Here is a 20,001-nt window from a genome sequence, read left to right as displayed (position 1 = left end):
GGAAAGAATTCTCCTGCAGAGCCTCCAGAGCGGACTGACCCTCTGGCGCCTTGCTTTTGGACTTTTAGCTTCTTGAGCCACGAGAAAATACATTTCTGTTGTTTTAAGGCGCCAAGTTGGTGGTAATTTGTAATGGGGGCCCGAGGACGCTAATACCTGCTCCCAGCTACTTCCTGAGTCTGATACGCCGGTGTTACTCGCTTCCTCCTTCCCATTAAGGAGTCTCCTCACCACGGCCCCTCCACTGGAACGCCATTTGCTGCCACTTCTGTCTGCTGAGATCCCTCAAGCTTCCAAGGCCAGCTCACGTAGCCCCTCATCTGCCGGGTTCCGGTACCTCTCTCTTCTCTGGATGTCCATAGCACGTGTCTCTATTTCCAGGGCACTGCTGCCCACGTCCGCCTTATATTATGCTGAACGTATTTGTTTCCTCCCTTGATGTTTGGAAACATGCCTTGTTCAGCTTTAAATATGCTAGAATGCTTAGCACAGACCTTCGTCTATAGTCAGGTTTCAAAATATGTTGAATCTAATTGCATGGCATCCTTTGCCATGAGAAAAATTCTGTTTTTGTTTCACAATTTGGGTATCAAATTGTGTATGCAGAAGAAATTGAAGCCATGGGAGAAGTAATTTCAACAAAGCCAAAATTCGATGATTCTAAAAGCAAGCGTTGTAAGAACTGCTTATATTTCAATATGTTTTTGAATGAAAATATGTTGTTCAATGGATAATTCCAAGTCCAAATATTTTCCTGGGGAATATGATGTTGAATCATACTTACAGTTGGGGATAGTTAATTCACTGTGTTAATCAGTATGCATTTGACTTCTCTATTTTTAGTCATATTAGTTACTGAGATATCCTTCTGAAATACATTATGCCTGCATAATAAAAATATTGAGCTAAATCTCTTTATTCAAGACTTTAAAAGCACCTTATTCACTGCTAGTTGATTTCTGACCGGTTTGTTTAGCGATTCAAACAAGACGATGTGTTTTGTACAAGACAATGCACTTTTAGAACTGCCGTGCGTAACATACTAATTGTGAAGTTTAAAAAGCAGTGCTCACCTCTGAATCGGCAAATCCAAATAAGCGCTCAACATTTAACCTTGGTTCAGATCACCTTTCCATGCCATCTTTGTTTGGTACGTGCTTGCTTTCTTTCTTTCTTTTTTAATTTCTTAGTGTTTATTTAGTTTTGAGGGAGACACAGTGTGAGCAGGGGAGGGGCAGAGAGAGAGAGACAGACACACACACAGAATCCGAAGCAGGTTCCAGGCTCCGGGCTGTCAGCACAGAGCCCGACGCGGGGCAAGAACCCACAAACCGTGAGCTCATGACCTGAGTTAAAGTCAGACGCTCAACCCATTGAGCCACCCAGGCGCCCTGGTACATGCTTTCTGGATTTAAGTTCTTTCATGCCGTGTCTATGTGTGATGTGGTCTTGCCGTTGCTTCCATTCTCATGATGTTAGGCTTTGGCGGGGTGTGGTGTGGTTGAGAGGAGCAAGCAAGGTCCTTGGCTTGAGGGAGACTCAGATGTGTACACTGGGTCACCTTTCAGCCGGTTGTGTGCCTGTCACCAGACCACTTAGCTCAACTGAGCCACAGTTTTATCATCTGTGAACATGACTAATGATAACTCCGTCGTAACACTGTCATGAGAATTAAAGTGAATAAAATGCTATCTGTAAAGTGTTTAAGCCAGGTCTTGGCACATACAAGGTGCTTAATAAGTGTTCAATGTGGTGTTGTTGTAGATGATCAAGAGTTCAACCATCTGAATTTAATTCTTTTAATAATATCTACTGTTGCAGGTCCTGGCAATTTAACAAAGGTGATTCACAGGGTCTGCCTTTCCAGGGAGGAACCAGATATTTAAATAGGAAATTCAAGGCTGAGGGTAGCCCGAGAGATGGTCCGGACACTATATTTGGCCCACATTATCACCCAGGCCATTCAAGGTTCAACTTGACCTTTTCTGGGTAAACATGGCAGAATATGCAGCTCTTTTCCCTCCCCGAATCCAATTAAAATGGCCGCAAAGGAAGAAAAATGAATAAACACACAAGCAGAAGGTGAGTGGAGACCCCAATAAATAAAAGAACGTTTCCAGAAGCTTGGTGTGGCCGCTGACTGAGCAGAGCAGAGGAAATAACAATCCCACGGGCCTCCCCCATGGGGGAGAGTGTGAGGAATTAGCTGATCCACTCCGCAGAACCTAGAGAGCGGGGGCACGTTGAAGATCCAGGTGATGTGGATGGCAGGCAGTGGGGAGGCATCAGGCTGAAAATAGGAGATTGGCACAAAGTCTGTACATGACCTGGTTGAACCCCACGCATCAGCTGGCTTCCCCCACAGGTGGTTTACATCGTGGACAAATGAAATCAAGAAAGAATTTGGATTTAGACACAAGGAGGCACAGCAAAGGGTAGAGACAGAGCGGAGAATGAAATTCAGGGGATGAAGTGAATGTCTCTGTAACTGACCTCTAGTTGCCCTTTCCCTACTCCGCTACCAAGATACTGGATGTCAAGAATTTTATCCTGACCTCGTCTCCTCCCGCCGCCCTCCCCCCCCACCCCTGCCATGTACATCGAACAGGGCAGAGTATCCATAGATTGTTTTTTTGGAGAAACAGTATGACCATAAAGAAAAGACCTTTACGTATTCAGAGATGATTCATATTTGCTTTAGCTGGATGCTTGGGCAGGATGGGTAGCCTGGGGTGCCTTTAAAATGAAAGTCTTGGTTTTCCAGAATGCCAGACAGTATAATTTTGAAATACATGCTTATCCGAGGGGTCTTCATTGTGAAGGCAGATTCAGAGGGGAGATTTTTTTCATTTTTTTTTTTTTCTTCAAGATTTGAGACGTGATCCTCCTTGTGATCTCCTGGAGAGTGGACGATGTATTTTTGGTTTATCCTTATTGAGACTATGGCCTTTTGGGATTGTAGCTTGTGGTGGAATGGAGTGTGTATCTCCTATTTTACATTCCATCTTTAGGCTTTGTCTGCTGTGCCTTGTGCCCCTTTGAGGCCTTAAAGACCAAGTTCAAGTTCATCTGGTTTGGTGAATGACTTCAGATGAGAGTCAGCTTTGGGGCTCTGCTGTTCATTCTTAGACTGGCTTTTACCTGGATTTTGCCATCTGAGTATTCTTTTCATTTATTTGTTTTCTGTCGGCTCAATGATGCAGGCTAAAAGATAGCTTTTAGACTTCATTAGGCATTTTTAGTTGTTTATGGCAAATAGTGTGGTTAGAGTATATAGTTTACTATACCACCGGAAATAGAAGGCAGTAACTCTTTTCAAGTATATCAAACAATATTCTTACACTTAAAATCACCAATTCGTTCTTTTTAGAGAACTGAACAAGAGAAAATGTGTCTAAACTATAAAGAGTCCAGTCAAATTGCCACGATTGAAAGGCTGATTGGATACTGATCAAGTAACCAAGAGAAACCGAAATATCTTCGGATATTCAAAAAACACAAAGCAAAACAAAACCACACACCGGGTCATTTATCTCGTCGGGCGGAATGCTCCTTTGCCCGAGGCAGGGGGCTGGGGAAGATGACCTGTGAATGCCCCTTCAGTTCTGTCATTTTATGATATTTGTGAGGAAAAAAGCTAGACTTTCAGAACAGTTTTTCCCTGTGAGTTTGTGAAGTGATATTATGAAACTGGTCTAGTTTCTGTCTGTCAATTTCAACTTCCTGCAGTGAAATTTCCAGGTACTGAGTTTTACTCTGCAGGACACAAATTTCTTTTTCTTGTGATTTGTCCGTTTTATTAGGCCTTCCAAATCACATACAAAAATGTGTAAAGAATGGTTCCCTCCATCTGTGTCCGTAGGGATTCCCTTTGACTTCTCCGCGGATAAGATAGACTGAGCAGCAAAAATAACGAAATCAATTTTCCATTAATAGCTGATAGAGTAATGAATGTAAAGATGAAAGGAAGCGGAAATACTTTTAGTATTCAGAGAGATTTTGTCATTGTTGTAAGTCACCAGGGTCTTTTGTGAGATGACTGACATAGAAATATACTCATCAGGGGTTATTCATTGATGTAGAATTTGATGTCTGGTGCCTTATTGGTTCCCCAAAGTTTACCACCATGTGACAGTGCCTGTCCCTTTCAGTTCTGCCTAATTAGGACATTCTATGGCCATTAATATCTCCTACATCGCCGATACTGATGGTGGAAAGTAAATTGGCCTGCATGAAATCTTTAACTTAATATTAAGTATGTAATAATATAAATAAAAATAAAGCAAAAATATAATCTTATATTAAAGAGTTAAAAAAAGACACCTCAGAACACAGCTGTATGTTTTGCAAAGTATTTTCATATTTCCTTTCTCCACCTGGTTTGTCTAACACCCTCACGAGGCAGGAGGGTAGACATAATTGTCACCATTTGGAAGACCCTCCTGTGTCCTTTTGCCTAGGGAAACTGCCTTTCCCCATCAGTAGGCTAAGTTCCACTTACCTCCCATTCCCCTCACCCACCACCAAGAAATTAAATTTAACAACAGTACAAAAAAAAAAAAAAATCAAATACCCATGTCCCACCATCCTGAATTAACAACCATTAATATCTGGCTTTCTTTTTAAGGAATTAACACATTGTAGGTATGTTGACGTCTCTTAATGATTTCCCTTTGTCACTCTCCTTCTGAGAAGAAATCACTAATATGTCGATTCAACCAACCCCGCAGTCACCTCCTCCGAGGAGGCTTCCCTAGTTGTTGGGTGCCTGCCCCTGAGCTCTGCCCCCACTGAGCCCTGCTGGCCTGCCAAGCATGGCTTATGTTGACTATCACACCCTGTATTTGAGCCGTCTTGTCCCAGAGGACCATCGCTGGGTTCATTTTTGTGTTCCTTATGCCTGCCATGGGGCCTGGCCTAGAGCTGGGGCCACTAAGTGTGCGTGTTAAAGAAATAAATGAGACGAGGGAATCCTAGACAGTTTAATTTGATTTGTCCAATTTCACCGTTTCCGATTTCTTCACTGTTACATTTTTACAAAGAGATATCGGCTTTGTCCTGGGGAGCAGTAAAGTGCTTCATTTAATCGGCACCTACTGAATGCCTGCTGGGGTCATGGATGAGTGCGCTCCCACCCTCAGGGGCCCTGCATCCCCACAGAGCCCAGGCCTCTTCTTCCCAAGCTGCTGGTTAGCCGAAGCAGGTAGGCGAGCATGGTAATAGTCTTGATGACGTCTGCAGCAGGCTCTTTTTTTTTTTTAAGATTCTTGACTCTGTAGTAAAACACTATTACAGGTAACTTTTTATATTTTTATCTTTATTTTTTGTGGTAGCTATGTATTATTTTATAAGAAAAAAACTTCAAAAGAATTAGTTAAAAAGAAAAGATAATGCTAACTCGTACCCTACTTTGGGGAAAGGGAAAGGCTAAACTGTGGACCTGTGTGTTCCGTGAGTCAAACTCCTGGGTCAGTTTGGCATTTTCTGTTTGTTTTCTGGAGTTTACCCGTTTTGGGGGAAGAATCACTCTGGGCCTATTCAGTGATTTCACTTGCTCATCTCCTAAGATTTCTGAACATGAGGTGAACAATGTTAATACCACGGATGACTCTGTATCTTTACGGAATCCAGTGGCCTTGAATTCTTTTCAGATGTGGAGTCCATTACAGGGAAGTTTGTTGGGGGGTGGGGTGCACACAGTAGGACCTCATGCTGCCTGTTGATAGCATGTGATGGGTGGTTCCACGTGGCTGCTGTGGTGTTCTGGGCTAGCCTGGGGGTGGAGTCTGACTGCTCTCCTCGTCTGTAAAACCATTTGACCCCACACTTCTCACTTCTGGTTATTTATTTTACTTACAAATGATGTCTAAGTATCACTGTCCTAATGTGTTTTATTTGTTGTAAAACATATACAAAAATAGGGCACCTGGGTGGCTCAGTCAGTTAAGCAGCTGACTTTGGCTCAGGTCATGATCTCGCGGTCCGTGAGTTCGAGCCCCGCGTCGGGCTCTGTGCTGACTGCTCCGAGCCTGGAGCCTGCTTCAGATTCTGTGTCTCCTTCTCTCTCTGCCCCTCCCCCACTCGTGCTCCGGCTCTCCCTCTGTCTCTCAAAAATAAATACTGAAAAAAAAATACGAAAATACAAAAATAAAGTTACCATAGGATGAGGGAACAAGATATATATAATGTAAAATTTTCTTCCACATTCTACTGGATTAATGTAGTCCCCACCTTGTGGGGGACGCCAAGTAGAGGCTATTGAAAGACCTGAAAAGGATGTCAGAGCAACTTCTATGTGGGAGAAGAAACAGGTGTTAGCCCCAGTGGAATTTTCCGGGCAGGTATAGACAGCTGCTGCTCTAGACAGAGGAGAAAATGCGTGCTATTTGCCAGCCTCCGATATTTTGGGTTACCATGTCGGTTGGTAGCAAACAGTATCGGAGAGAGGGGAAATGAGGAGACACCTAAATTATGATCAAAGGGAAATAAGAGTGTCCCTAATTAATTGTGTCCATCTGTAGAGATCGCAGGGAAGGAAATGAAAGGCGGTAGCAGCCGGCAAGGCAAAAATCTTGCGAATTCTTCAAATGTGAGTAAGATTCTGTGATAAACCCTCACTTTCTGGTAAGCATTTTAATGGATCCTTTAATTAGCTTTTCTGGAAAGTTCACTGATGATGTGCTGGAATAATGATCCCCTGTGCTCTAAAGTGTCTAGTCATTAGCTCACAAGGTGACTGAACATACTAATGCATTTGCCTTTTAGACAGTTTAAGCCTATGTTCCTAATAAGGGCCTTGCTTTGTTTTGAGTCAGCCACGGAAAGGAGTGTATGGGCTGGGCCGTCGCCCAAACGGTAATGACAGTGAGCCAGACCCAACTTTCTCCCAGTCCCCGTGTAACTGTAGCTCCTGCAAGGAGATCCTTGGGGCAGATCTTTCTGGAACTGTTCGCGTGCTGCCTGCCACCTCTGTGGAGACGTTTTGGCTCAGCATCGACAGGCACCCCGAGATTTGGAATCCGTTCTAGAGGAGGGAACCGGTTGTGTCTTGTCACCCACGTCGGTAGCGTCTTTCGGAGGACGCACCCCCCCCCCACCCCCCATCGATGTGTATTTATTTTTCCTTCCAAATGGTGCGTTATGATTCCATTTTATTTCCTGGGCATGCTTTCCACCCTTTCCAGGTGCAGGTCGGTCCAGTGAGTGGTAGGTTAAGCAAGGCGAGTGGGTGGAGACTGGGACGTTGCCTCTGCTCACAGCTGAGCCAGGGACATGGCCCCGCACCAAGCCAATAGCAAACTGGGCTCGGGATCTGATGTGATGCTCCCAGTCGGGTTTGGTTCCAGCATGTTGGTACATGCTAGCCTACACAGTCTTTTGCGTTGCATAACTTCTCGTGCCCCTGGCTGAGAAAAGCTAAACTGCAGATAATGTATTCAGCATAAATTATTGCTAACCTTAGCTGGAATAGCACAGGCTTTTGGTCCTCTTCAGATATGGAGCCAATGGGGAATTGTCTGGCTGCAACGTTTCCCTCCGCATCTTACGGTTCCATCAAATTCCAAATCTTGGGGACATCTGATATTCCTCAAAGACATTAAATCTGTAGAACTGGGGCCTGAATCATACGCTAGGAAGTGGAATTCACAGTTTGTTTTGTGAGTGTGAGCTATCAGTAACATTTTAAACGTCTAATTACATTTTTCGTTTAATAATTCATTCTTGTATAATTCGCAACGTAAGCTATGCAACATGCTTATGTTACAAGACGTGGACGTTTTCCTTAAGTGTTTTTACACCGACGTCTGTGAGACGGAGCAAAACACCAAATGCATATTGTTACAAACTTAACGTTCTGGCGACACAAGTCTTGTTATTTGGTCTGGCCCACCCATTAGGCGGTGTTGGTCAGGTGTGTTCCGAGTGGTAATAAAATCTCCCACCTGCCCAAACTATATATTCTTCACCAGGCTGTTTCGGAGAAATCTTCCCACCTTATTTGCTTTTAAGTTCCCTATGGATAGATTTTTACCTCCAAAGTATGGTTGCTCAAGTCAGCAAGCAACCTTATCAGGGGATTTTGCACCAACCAGTTGAAATGTGTGTGTTTTGTCCTACAAAAACCAAGGCTCCCGTGGCTCCACATTATACTCATTGAGAACAGATGCCAGAAGGCAAGTATTGCCCACCAGTCATACCGTGGAGTTGGCGAATGTTGATCATGATCATGTGGAAAAAAATTATCTAGTTTTTAAATTGAAAACGTAATACTCCAAAGCGATAAAAAATAATTCAAGCAGTGCAAAAGGGTATACAGCGAAAATAGATTCCCTTCCCACCAGATCCCAATCTCTAATTCTGTTTCCCATGGGCAACCACTCTTCCCACGTTCTTACGAATCTTTTCTGAAATAGTCTGTGCATCGACAAGGTTTATACGTATGCCTCTCCTTATTTTAAAAACACCCACGGGGTGTCCTACCTGTAGCAGTTAGCATCTTATTCATTCCACTTACCGGTTTATCTTGGTGAGGTTCCAGATCATCTGTACGATTATTTTCATGGCTGCATAGTAATCTACTCTTGGGAAGCACCATACTTTATTTTAACCCATCCCTATGGCTGGACATTTGGCCAGTATTAAAAATAGTGGAAACAGGTGTGGATATCGATCTAGAGCATAAATGACTTGAAGCAGATTTGTATTATCAGAGGGGATCTACACTTGACTTTTCAGAGACATTGAAAAATTGGCTCCCCCAAAAGATCACACGGTGTGAGATTGTAAGAAAAGTAGACTCTTGTCGCTGGAGGAGGATACGTACAGAAACTCGTGCGTCCCCAGGTCTCAGAATAACAACAGCTGAGTGAGGAGGCTGGGGTGAGCAAGGCTCACTCATTGGTTGCCTGGCTCTACCCCTCATGTCGGTCTTGTAGCACATGTGATTTAAGGTCCTATAAAATGCTTCCCACATATTGTCTTCTTAAATCCTCAAGGCACACCTATGAAGCAGATATTATTATCTCATTATAAATCACTACATGGCACTGATATTGGGGATCAATCAAAAATAAAAGAAAATGTGATTGTTCAACGTGTGCTTGCCAAGAGTGTCTTTGTAATTGAAATAGTGCACGCTGCTTACAAAGACTATTCTAGGATCTCTGTGAAGCGTAAGTAAATTCCATCATTATGTGTCTCTGTAATACTTGAAATCAAAGGATTAAAAGCGGCACACTTGTCTTTTAGTGCTATTTGAGGATGTGATAGACACAAGAGTGTTTGAGTTGAAGCCACTTAGGTTACAGTTCGGGCTCAATACAAATTTGTGACCTATTCAAGTTCCCTTTATTTAAAGATAGCAGAGCGTATTCGAACAAGAAGAACAAAATGCACGATTAATTCCAAAGTCTGTACGAAAAGACTCTATCCAGCGGGGCTTCCTATTTACTTATTTGGTGAGTTATTAGGAACAATTCATATCAAATTAGAATAACTGAATATCGAAAAGTCTGAAATGCACCGCGTAACAACGAATGTATGAAAACTCCTGCCGTGCGTGGATGTGTACTGTGCATCATGAGGATGAGAGGTCAGGAAATGCTCAATGGAAATATCGCGTAACCTTTGAAATCCTCCCGGGGACCCCCAAAATCACACAACGCCTTCATTGCCACAAAAGGCACCCATTAATTTGCTTGCTTATTATCTGAGACACGTAAGTCACCGGGCCTTGTGTACTCGTTCTGGCTTTATCTCTATGTGGGTTCTCATCCTGGACCACAGGCATGTGGATTGCTTACCCCACGCACCCTGGCTGGTCCATGACTGTCTGGCTGCCGTTGTAGAGGTGACGCTGTATTATTTCCTGGTGTGTGTGTGTGGGATGCGTTTGAGAACCAGAACGTGTGGATTTGAATCCTGGCCAGTCATGATCTGTGTCTCTGGGCTTCAGTTTCCTCTTCTGTAAAATGGGATCTTGGCATAAACAATCTCACAGGGTTTTGGCAAATGTTAAATGAATTCATTATGTAGAGCTCGCAGAGCTCGGGCCCATCACTCAAAACAGGTTGTTTAAAAAGCCAGCTGTTGTTATTATTATTTAATGCTATCCCTTTTATGTTCAAAGCGCTGTACTCAGTACTGTGAGGTAAACAAAAACTTAAGAATGGGAACATCCTTGTCATCTGTTTGCTCATTATGTAATGATGAGAACAAACCACACGTTAGGAGGGAATAAGGAAAGGACTTAACCTAAATAATGAAAGACTTGAAGTTTTCACCACGGGGAAAAGGGCATCCAAATAGAAGCTGAGTGCCTGGGCGCATGTAACTCACGCATTTAACTAGTCATTACTGGCTACCTGTGATTATGTGCTAGGTAACGCGTTAAGTACGGTGATACTCGTTAAAAAAAAAAAAAAGTAGGTCCCCGCCTACATGGGGCTTATCATTGAGACGAACAAACTGAGTGATGTGTTTGTGCCTCCGTCAAGAAAGGAGGTCCAAGAGGAAGAGGTGCATACCATACTTGGCTTTGTGCGTTATTGTATATGGCTGTGATATAATGGTTGATTTATAAAAAGTGAAATAAGGATCCCAGTGTGTCATAGAGCAAGCCGATAGCAGTGGAGCCGGTTAATTGTCAGGGATAATTTCAAGTGAAATGGAAGAGACTGAAATTTTCATGTATTTTTTAAAACGGAAAAGAATATTGAAGACAATCTTAACCTAGACTAATTTTATTATTTATTTATTTTTTTTTATTTTTATTTTTTTATTTTTTTGTTATTTTTTATTTTTTCCAATATATGAAATTGATTGTCAAATCGGTTTCCATACCACACCCAGTGCTCATCCCAACAGGTGCCCTCCTCCATACCCATCACCCCCCCTCCCCTCCCTCCCACCCCCATCAACCCTCAGTTTGTTCTCAGTTTTTAAGAGTCTCTTATGCTTTGGCTCTCTCCAACCTAGACCAATTTTATACGTCAGTAGCTCAAATCACATTTGGAATGATTTCTTTTAGGGTGTGCTTGTGCTTTTCTTCTTCTACTTCCATCATTCGTTCAACAAACACTATGGAGTCTCTCCTGTCACAGGTAGAACAGGTAACGGGAAACAGCATTGACGTAGATAGAATCTTTGTTCTTTTTTAATTTTTATTCGTTTATATATTTTTTTTATTTACTTTTTGAGAGACAGGGACAGAGCATGAGCTGGCGGGGGGGGGGGGCAGAGAGAGAGGGGGAGTCACAGATTCCGAAGCAGTCTCAGGCTCCGAGCTGCCAGCACAGAGCCCGACGTGGGGCTCGAACTCATGAACCACGGGATCATGACCTGAGCTGAAGTCGGATGCTTAACCAACCGAGCCACCCAGGCGCCCCGATAGAATCTTTGTTCTTACCGGGTTTATGTGTTACTGAACCAAGTTAACAGAACACTAAATAATGGAATAAATAAAGAAACCACCACACACAGTGTGCTCAGAGCTTAGGTATTCTACTAAATGAACCAGGTGGATTCTCAAAGGTAGGTGTGGAGATGATGGGATAACCAGTGTGCGGTGTAAAGAGTAGGAAAGATCTGCGGCTCACGGGGGCAACGGGTATGAGGACAGTTAAGATGAAGGGTCAGCTCTAACCAGCGGTTTGTATGGGAGTAGGTACAACACCATGGTCAAGGTGAGGAAGGGAGGCTTTCTTCCCCTCCAGATTGTGCCATCCACTTTGGAGTATAGAATGGCGAGAGAGAGTGAGAGAGAGAGAGAGAAATGAAAACTGAGGCCATCGTGGTGGGTGTGCTGGCTGGTTGTGTGGTTGTTCAATTATTGCTCTCAGCTCCAGACCCACCCTTTGTGCTTTGCTTGTAAGTGGAGTATAGAATGGGCACAAGGAAGGACCATCAGGCTTTGCTGTCGGCTTCCCAATTTGCTGCTGCTCCTTTGACTTTCCCACCCAAAGGCATTTGAGTCCAGGACCAGCATTCTGGCCCACAGAGCATTTCTAAGGGTGGCTGCAGCTTCTTGTTTGCCTTGAGAAGAACTAGAAGTCAAGTTAGTGTGAGATATTTGCTCCGGGGAGGAACTGTTAGTCCTAGAAGGACTCAGAACTGGCTGGAATCAACCATTTGCCCTCGATTCAGGGCCACGTGTGGGCTGCTGGAATGTGAGCAGTCTCCACGCCTGCCTGTCTTGTGGTTAGGGAATGGGAAGTGTTTTCATATTTCGGATTTTATTTTAATTGTGGCTCAGCGACAGAAGGCCCGGGAGGGCTTTTGACCACCATGGGTAGAGATCGAGGAGCACAAAGCCAGAAGGAAACCCTTTTGTGAAACACTGGAAAACTATTCCCCAGCGGGATCCAATGGCAGAGTGATCTGGAAGAAACTTATTTAGAGTTCTTTCCGATTATCCGCTTTTCTAGGCAGGGAAACATTTGTCTTCTTGTTCAGTGAGTGCCCACCCAATGAATATATCATTAACTAAGAAGCCCAATGCACATCGAATGATACTGACGTTTTATGTCTAGAGCTAATGGCAATCTTAATATGACTACCCTCTGTGGCATCCAGGGGTACCCCGCACGGCAGCACCCTCAAGATTTCGCAAACAAGCAGCAGAGGTCTCTGAAAATTTGCCGTTATAATCAAGAGTTTATGGTTGCTTGCATTTGAAACAAAAATGTTTTCGGGCTGCGGGGATTAGCTTGGGCGTGCCAGTGACCTATTTTGTAACGCCGAGCTTGCATCCAAGACCCTCCCAGGAATCGTGAGTCATGTGAGTGGAGCAGGAGACTAAAAACATGAAACAATTCCAGAAACAATTTCAAGTTTCAGATAAATTATAACGTAATTTGGTGTGTCTTTGAAGATGAAAGTTGTCGAAGGTTTTTATTGCGGCCCGTTGCGCTTTTTAAAGTCGTTAGAAATGAATCAAAGATTCTAGCTTTTTTTGGCTGATAATAATAGACCGCTCATAAAAGTGCCAGCAGAGAGGGGGTCAGCAGGTGCAGAGGTGCAGGCAGATAGAGGTGTGGAGTCCGGGCACGTGGCAGGACTTCTTGGGCCAGGAGTTCTTGTTCCTCCTAACCCGATGGGGCTGTATTTGTGTTCATTCCAAGAATTTCTGAGAAGTAAAGATCCAACGGTCACAACGCATGAAGCCCACGTATCCACACAGAGTGAGTAAATAAAGATGCCTAAACTGCTCTCAAGTAAATCCTGAGGGATATTTTGGCTCAGTACATTTTTTTTTGAGTAAATGGGAGAGATAATAAAGTGATTTCCAGGAAAGACACACGGAGAAATTTCCGGGGGGGGGGCGGGGGATGAGGCCAGGAGTCCCCGACTTCTCCACCTCAGGTCTGGGAGAGATGGCCCTAGTTCTTAGAGCAAGTCTTCTGTTGAAATGCCTGTCTCTAAGGCATGTATTTGTTCTTCTGGGTTAGACGCATAGGGGAATAAAATCACCCGAATGCAAAGTTCATATTTGCTCAAATAAGATTTTTTTTTTTGCCACAAGGTAACGGAGCCGTGCGGTACCAAGAGACAGCAGGTGGAGACGAAACTTGCCACGTAGCTCATTGTACTAAGCTGCGGAGGAACCCTGCACGCACAACACGCACCTCATCGGCTCCTGGGCCCCAGGTCACCTGTGCGCACCGTCCCGGGAGTGTGTACCACGCTCTTCCCCTGCGTGTGCATGTTTTGGTGATCAGATTATTTAATACAATGATCTGGTTATAAAAGTTCAAGCAGTGAGCATAAAGGGAGGGTCTTAGGTATCGAGGGGAAACTGAAAATAACAAAATGCTTTAAAAGATACGAGAAGGGGAGAGGAGGTAGGAGGGCCAAAGGAGTCCTCATTAGAGACAGTGCTGGAGGGAGAAAGAGAGAGAAAGGAAAGCCGAGGCCATCGTGGTGGGCGTGCTGGCTGGTTGTGTGGTTGTTAAACTATTGCTCTCAGCTCCAGACCCACCCTTTGTGCTTTGCTTGTAGAGCAAACTATGTTTTCACTTTGCCCTTTGGTGACTGCTCCTCGTTAGGCCCACACCAATCGAAGGTGCTAGAGAAAAATTTAAAGTCGGAGGAACGGCAGTTGGTTCCGGGCTCCGGTCATCTTGCTGTCCTGGCACCTGGCCCGTTTTACCAGTCCAGAGGTACCAGTTCCTCCTGATCAGAGAGCTGAGTTCCAGCTCTGAGGAGGAGGGGGACCCTTCTCGAAGTTTCCGAGGCATCACCACCAGCCAGGCATCCCTCCTTCCTCTAGGACGAACAACCGTCTGGTCTCCCTGGGACTCTCTTGGTTTTAGCATGAAAAATCGGTGTCCCAGAGAAACTGGGATGGTTGGTCACCCTACTTCTCCTCAGAGGTCTGGTCCCACCAAGTGACGCTCCCACTTCATTTCTTTTTCCATCTCAGAAGATGCTTCCAGAAGTTGCCTGAGACTTCCCCCTTTGGCTTTTTAGTCATCCATCACCTGCTTCACCAATCCCTTGTACTAAATTCTCACTCTTAAAATAACTTGTGTGGTAGTCATCAGCTACTTTAAAGGTGTTTTAGAAGCACCTTCAGGGGACCGAAGATCATGGCTTAATGCCAAACCACAAATACAAATACAACAAACTAGCACTTTGTGTCACAAAAAGAGGGAACGGGCCCAATCCCAAAAGCTGGATTTCTAATTTAAGTCAGCACAGAAGTAAGAAGTATGGAACATTGAGCCATGGCTATCCACCGTGGGTGTCGCAACATTTTGTCTTAAAAATTAGGATGGCCTTCTTCCAGCCCTTCCTCGTAATTCAGAAGCCAGACTAGCTTACCTACCTCCTTCCACTAAACAAAATTTATGCAACTTGTCAAGGAAATGTGTCAAATAATGCGTGATTTTAAAACATGTATTAAGAATCCAAGATGTTTACAACTCTGGTAGCATTTTAATTGTGCTATTGCTTCTCTTTCTTCTTTGTCTGCTTTGTCTGGTGTATCACTGAGGAGACATAAAAGGTCTGAGCGCCTGGCCCAGTCCTATTATCCCATAACCGTGTATCGTTTGGGGGGTTCCCAAGAAGAAGACCCTGAGGCCAGAATTCAAGTGCAAGTAATTTAATTGAAAGGTGGAGGAAATGCTGGAAAGGAGGCAGGGAAGAGAAGCCAGCTGACGAAGGTGTCTGGAGACAATTACAACTGTGGGCCACGGGCACATAGACCCCTTGGGGAAACGCAAGGAGCCAGTGTAAGACACGCTCTGAGTTATCCCACCTGAGGGGGAAGGGAGCTTTACACCCCAACTCCTGTTGGACGTTGGTCAGAGCTGCTCCGGGGAGGCATTAATTCCCCAGCATCCCTAGTCCTCTATGTGGGCAGGCAGAGAAGACTCTAGAGGCCAGACAGACCCGCGGCCAAAGGAACACAGTCGCGGGGCTTGTTGCGGGAAGTCTGGCCCACATGCAACCAAGGGATGAGCGTGAGGGGCTATGGTTGAGGCTCTTGGCAGCGTCTGCTGTCGTTAGTATTTTTGTTGCATGAAATCCCATAACGTGAAGAGACGTAGGAGCACATGTTCATTGTTATAGGAGAAATCCTGTAATTTGATTTGTCAACCCATAATCAATTCCTAGGGCTCGGGAACCTCTAATTCTTGTGTTGAGGGGCTCATTTCTAGCAGATGCTAGATCCCTCTGGGGCATATTTAGAATCAGGGGCAGTGGTGGATGTGGGATCTTGGCTTTCCCAAGTTTATCTTGCGAAATTTCCAAATACTAAATGATGGAAGATTTTAAAGGGGCGCAAGAGTTCTAAGAAATTTTAAACACTAGGGCGACTCCTTTCCTGTGTTCAGATGGGAAGATCGAGGAGAGAGAGAGGGGAGTGGAGAAAATGGAGAAATCGGACACGGGAGAGGATCAAGGGTGGCAACCTGGATAAAAATAGAGTGGGCAGAGTGGAGCGGATAGGAAGGTGGCCTGTGAATCAAGAAAGACAAGTGAAGGGGGAAGACGGATGACTCGTGTTTTCACTAAATATTAAATCATAACTGGTTCACACAAATGAAAGAGACGCCAAGCCTACCTTCTGTCTTTCGGGAAGGTGTGGTAGATTTTGCATGCTAATTTACAGTCAGGAACAGGTGCCAGTGGGCATGAGGACGTTAGTCCCTGAAATCCGTGGATCGTCATCTGTTGCACCCAAATTCCCACGCCAGGTTTCGTGGTCTCAGGCCACACGCCGTAAAATATATTTTGGTGGGATCTCTGAAATTGTAGTGTCAGTTTGGACAGGTCCCCAAAGCAGTACCCACGCCACCTAGCTTCTCCCCTCGGGGTGTCGTAAGAATACAACTTTCAGTAAGATCCAGCTGTGGTCTGCTTGCAGCCCGAACTCAAGTGGCACGGGGAGCCCTTTCAGTCCCGCGTCCCTGCTTGTACTCCAGAAACGTAACAAGGAGAGAACCAGGCAGCTAGTGTGTTTGGAAGAGGATTTGGAGAGGATTTGGAACCATCAGTAGTTGATGGCGTTTGTTACGGTTTTTCGTACCCTCCGAATCAGATAAAAGTATCACATCGTCTGTCCTGTTTGCCAAACCTGGGAGAAACTATTCGGGGGGAGCGTCTTGATGGGGACATTTACTACTGAGCAGTAATGGTAGCCATGAACTTTTCATAACGGAGTGAAAAAAAAAAATCCTTTCCTTTCTTACTTGCAGACATCACCTAGGCGGTGCGATTTGACTTGTTTGTTTTTATTTATTACCTAGAGGTTCCCTGTGACAAATGCCGGGCCTTCAGGTTTAAGCAGACTTGATTTAACAACATCTCCAGATAAAATTCAAAACAGCTATAGAAGAAAATGAATTGACTTTACAGCCTGCTAGGATGTCGACAATGGCTCAGGACGTACACAACTCAGAAAAAAAAAAGGGGGGGGGACTGCGGAAGGAATCCCCTTTTCAGAGACTGAGCACGTTGGTTTGGAGTAGATTATAAGTAAAATGTAATGACGTCCACGTAAGCTTCCATCGGTGATGATCAGGCGCTGGAATGCTCGCACATGGGCTCATCTGAGCATGACTAATTCAGGACAGTTCTGTTTGTATGGAATTATTTGCATTTATGTTTTGCCCGAGTTCAAAAAGGGTACCCTCAGGTCTTGCTCAGAGCATGGGGGACTAAACACGCAGCTCTCGTTAACAAGCCTGCGAAATGTGCAAGCCTGCTCCACTCCCTAAACGCTTTGCAGGAAGTGTTCCTTCTGCCAGCGTGCGGTCTACAGCAGCACCTTCCAGATTGGAAAGCTCAGCAGAGTGGTATAGCACCGAGGAACAAACCACCATATGGGAGGTCTGTCACCCAAAAGGTGGCTTGGGAGCCAGACGTTTTCTTGGGACCAAGCCAAACAAGGAAGTTCGGGCAGGTGAGAGCTGACCAGCGCTGTGCCTAAGTTCACCAGTGGACTTTGCTCGAAGGGACCCTCTCACGGCTGACAGAGGGCCTCGGAACTCTTGGGTCCCCTTCGTGTGAACATGCGGCAGCTGTGGTGTGTCAGGAAGGAGTCCCCTTTGCCACAGAGACGATGCCACAGTTCAAAGCGTGGCCTTGAACGTCAGACAGATTTGGGTCCCCTGCTCACCAGCTGATTGACCTCGGGGATGCTGTTCCGCCCTTTGAAGCTTTGGTTTCCCCCACCGCAAGATGGGTATAAAAACATGACAACTTGCCTCATGGCTTGTGGCGAAGCATCTTAACATAAGAAATGCCTAGCGCACAGTAACCACTCAAGAAATTTTGGCTTTTTTTTTTTTTTTTCCTCAAACTCTCGGAGCCCAGGGATCAGTCCATTTGGGAAGCAATTTCCTCAGCACTTGCAGTTGCTATAAATCAATGGGCAGATTGCCTGGATTTGGGGTGGAAGGCAATTTAATTCCGGTGTCTCTCCTGTTTGCTTTGTTTTGCTCTGAATTCAGGCCGTAAAAGGTAAGTTGGCATCAGCAGTCAGCTGTTGCCACCTACATCTGAATGCCAATGTCCTCTCATCTATTGACACAAGAAGAGAGTAAATAAGGTAATGTCCCCGGAATTTTCTTTACACTAAACGTGTAATTAGCCACTTACCCATGATGAGTAAAATTTAATTTCAGCTAAGTGAAAAGGAATGCTGATTAGATTTATTTTATTATCTGTTTACTTTCTGGGAAGAGGGCAGCTGGATAAAATATCGTCTTGACTCTACTCTTAATGTCCTGCAGTGCTTACCACTGAAACGTGCAGAAACTTGAAGCGACTGCACGCATAAATGCAGATATTCATTTTATTGGCATTTTCCTTCTTTTTATTAGTTGGAGTGGAGGTGAGCATGACCCCCTAGCTTCTGTCTGCCCGAATGCAGAGGCGAGAGGGGCGGGAGGCAAGCCTGGGAGAGAGGCAGAGACAAGTTAGGGCAGGGCCAGCCCTGTACAACACTGCTTGAAGGGGCCTCTCCCCTCTGCTTTCACTGTTTCTCTCTTTCTGGTGACCTTGCCTCCCCTTTGGCAGCTCAGAGCCCCTGCTGGGGCCCCTTTCCTGGCCTCCCTTACCCCAGGATTCCTGGCTGTTCCTGAACCATTGTTCTCATAGCCCTATTTCATCAAGACCCCTTTTCCAAAGGCTCTCAGCGAACAGTTGTAAGGAAAGAAAGAGTATACATTTCTGCAAAGGTTTTTATTTTTTTATTTATTTTTATGCTTATTTAGTTTTGGAGAGAGACAGAGTACGTACGAGTGGCGGGGGGGGGGGGGCAGAGAGAGAGGGAGAGACAGAATTGGGAGCAAGCTCCAGGCTCTGAGCTGTCAGCACAGAGCCGGATGCGGGGCTCAAACACACAGACTGTGAGATCATGACCTGAGTCGAAGTCGGATGCTCAACCGACTGAGCCACCTGGCGCCCCTCTGTGAAGGTTTTTGTAAATGATAGTAGCTTCATGGGTTTCCTTGCTGATGTCGTATTTTTGTGGAGTACACACTTCAAGACATCAGTATTTAAACCTTAGGGAATGAATCAGAAATGTTGGAGTTTCAGGAAGGACTTTCTAATTGCCCTTCCAAAAATTTTTTTAATGTTTACTTATTTGAGAGAGACAGAGAGAGACACAGAGAGAGAGAACATGAGCAGGGGAGGGGCAGAGAGAGGGAGGGAGACAGAGAATCCAAGCAGTCTCTGGGCTGTCAGTGCAAAGCCTGATGTGGATCTTGAACCCACGAACCATGAGATCATGACCTGAGCCGGAGTCAGACGCTCAACCGACTGAGCCACCCAGGCGTCCCTCCTTTCAAATGTAACAAGAAAAACAAACCTGTCCATTTCTACAGTCTTAAGACACTCCTGTTAACCAGTATCAACTAGTTCCTAGAAAAAGAGACCGGAGAACATCCAGAGAGCAAGTCTATGAATTCCACCCCCTCGTTTCAGGGATAATTACGACATTGTTTACCATCGGGACTCCATAAGCTACACTTGATAGAATATCTCATTCTATTTTGTTTCAGGCTATGTGTAAATGTGGGGATGACAGATGACTTTTCCCCATCCTTCCTGTCTTTGTGGTTTCCCGGTCATAGAATTTGAATGAAAAGCTTTTGATCGTTGTATTTTTTATTTGTTACTGAAATACTCTTTTGCTTACATTTAGGCAGCTCTGGGAATGGCCATTGGAAGAGCACACTTTAAATACTTCGGCTGGCACCACCATACTTCGGCCATCTGTCTAGGTTTCGAAGTACATGGCCTTCCTCGGGACCTCACTGGGGTGATACTTGGGGGGTGAGTGTGGAGCATCTGTGAGCATCTAGGTCTTGACATGACCCCATTAAGATGCTCTGGCCTCTGTTCTCACAATCTTAGCTGTTCACTTTAAACTGGGTGTCTAGGTGCCCTTTTCTTTATAAATGCTGTCAGCCCAGGTTGGCTTTGCCACAGCCTGACATGACTTTCTTTGGGTCTGATGATCTACTGGAGATGAAGGCAATT

At 44.9% G+C, this 20,001-nt stretch overlaps 1 long non-coding RNA gene across 2 annotated transcripts in view; it reads left to right on the top strand.

The window, feature by feature from the left end:
* LOC125166160 (uncharacterized) overlaps positions 1-18,114 on the top strand; it is a 75,917-nt gene extending 57,803 nt beyond the window's left edge. The window contains exons 2-4 of one of the 2 annotated variants that reach the window (XR_007152378.1): positions 13,122-13,181; positions 13,523-13,647; positions 16,758-18,114. This is a non-coding gene — a long non-coding RNA (uncharacterized LOC125166160). Of the gene's footprint in view, positions 1-13,121; positions 13,182-13,522; positions 13,711-16,757 lie in introns of both variants that reach the window. The other variant, XR_007152377.1, reaches the window with a different exon arrangement.
* Positions 18,115-20,001: the final 1,887 nt, after the last annotated feature.

The sequence above is a fragment of the Prionailurus viverrinus genome, chromosome B2 (assembly GCF_022837055.1).
Source record: "Prionailurus viverrinus isolate Anna chromosome B2, UM_Priviv_1.0, whole genome shotgun sequence".
Lineage (NCBI taxonomy): Eukaryota > Metazoa > Chordata > Mammalia > Carnivora > Felidae > Prionailurus > Prionailurus viverrinus.
Note: the sequence above shows the minus strand (reverse complement) of the source record. Positions and strands in the feature narration are given on the sequence as shown.